General features: G+C 41.0%; 1 protein-coding gene across 1 annotated transcript in view; it reads left to right on the forward strand.

The window, feature by feature from the left end:
- COL26A1 (collagen type XXVI alpha 1 chain) overlaps positions 1-1,767 on the forward strand; it is a 137,729-nt gene that overhangs the window by 55,392 nt on the left and 80,570 nt on the right. The window lies entirely within an intron of this gene.

Here is a 1,767-nt window from a genome sequence, read left to right on the forward strand (position 1 = left end):
CAGAATGTGGCTGCGCGGGGGATTTTGGGGGCCTCTAGATGCTCCCATGTAACACCTCTCCTGCGCGAGCTGCACTGGCTGCCGGTGGCCTTCCGGGTGCGCTTCAAGGTGTTAGTAACAACTTTTAAAGCGCTCCATGGCAATGGACCTAGGTATTTGCAAGACCGCCTCCTACCAAACACCTCCCTTCGACCAGTCCGCTCCTACAGAGAGGGCCTCCTTAGAGTGCCGTCGGCTAGACAATGCCGGCTGGCGACTCCCAGGGGGAGAGCCTTCTCTGTGGCAGCTCCTGCCCTCTGGAATGACCTACCCCCCGACCTACGTGCAGTTGCGGACCTGCGCCTTTTTCACCGAGCCCTGAAGGCCCATCTATTCCATGCGGCCGGCCTGGCGTAGTTTGATTATGTTTCAGTGGGGGTTTTTTTACGGGTGTGTTTTTAGAACAGGCCTGTTATTTTAATTCGATTTTAAAACAAACTATTTATTTATTATCGTGGTTTTTAGTATTGCCTGTTCACCGCCCTGAGTCCCGCAAGGGAGATAGGGCGGTATATAAATTTAATAAATACAAATACAAATACAAATGCATAAGGCAGAAGTAGAATAGTCTAATTTTAGAAATTCGCCTACATTCCTTTAGTTGAAATTCAAGATTAAGATACATGTCTGATAAAACTGATAGAAGAATAAAGGAATCAGATGGGGGAATTTTGCTCCCCCAAGAAACTAAAGGGAGAATTTCCTTAGGCAAGGGAAAAAGAAAATGCAATTAGTCTGCTTGCTGCTTTGATGAAAATGGCAATTTTCTAGCTCCACTTCCCAAAGGAGAGTTTCAAAAGAAAATGTGCTTTCATCCTTATTCTCGGCATATAATCAACTTTTGCTGGCCTAATCACAATTTCCTGGATTAGCTTCTTTTGCAGCAGTGTACTGTAATATAAAAATGATGGTGATGATACATGCCCACACAGAATAGCAAATTGCTTTTTCTGAAGAAAAAAAAAAAAGCCAGGCTTCCAAGAATGTTTGCCTTTGTTCTAAAGCTTGACTCAAAAGAGTATTTTTTCCCAAGTCAACAGGTGGCTTCTTCCCTATCTCTGTCTATGAAGACAAAGAAAATATCCTGTGCAAGCAGGGATACCAATCATGGATCTCTTTGGAAATAAAAGTATAATCCAAGGTCAATGTCATGTTCTATGAATCAAACCACTTGGGGGTAGAGTTTAAGTATTTATTTGTATGATTATTTCTTTGATGTATTTGCCTACTGCCATTATCGTGAATTAGCAAACCTGTTTACTATTAACAATTAAAATAAATACAATAGAACTTTCCAGAATAATAACATCAAAACCAAGAAGGCCTACTGACGAATCATTGTAAGATGATACTCTATAATTCTTAGTACACATAGGAGGACCTTTCTTTCCAGACTATTTTAGCAGTTGATCCCAAATTGTAATCATAGCGATAATCTGCCAAGAATCTTAGTCCCAAGTTATTTAGAGCTGTCTCAGAAGCTAATTGGCAGCTAGTCTAGTTACTTCAGTAAGGATGCAAAGTGCACAGCCATATTGGCTGATTCATAGAGTATTCCCCTTTCCCTAGCAGCTTGTGCATTGCCTCAAACAAAATGAAAGAAGTACAGTATCTATCTATGAGGTTGCTGATTCAGGAGATGTGAGACAAAAGGGTGTTTTAGTTTAGTGTTTCAAAACTTTTCTAACTCTGATCACCTAATTAGTTTCAATTTCTTTGCACCATGGT

Source organism: Protobothrops mucrosquamatus, unplaced genomic scaffold (assembly GCF_001527695.2).
Source record: "Protobothrops mucrosquamatus isolate PMUCROS unplaced genomic scaffold, P.Mucros_1.0 scaffold643, whole genome shotgun sequence".
NCBI lineage: Eukaryota > Metazoa > Chordata > Lepidosauria > Squamata > Viperidae > Protobothrops > Protobothrops mucrosquamatus.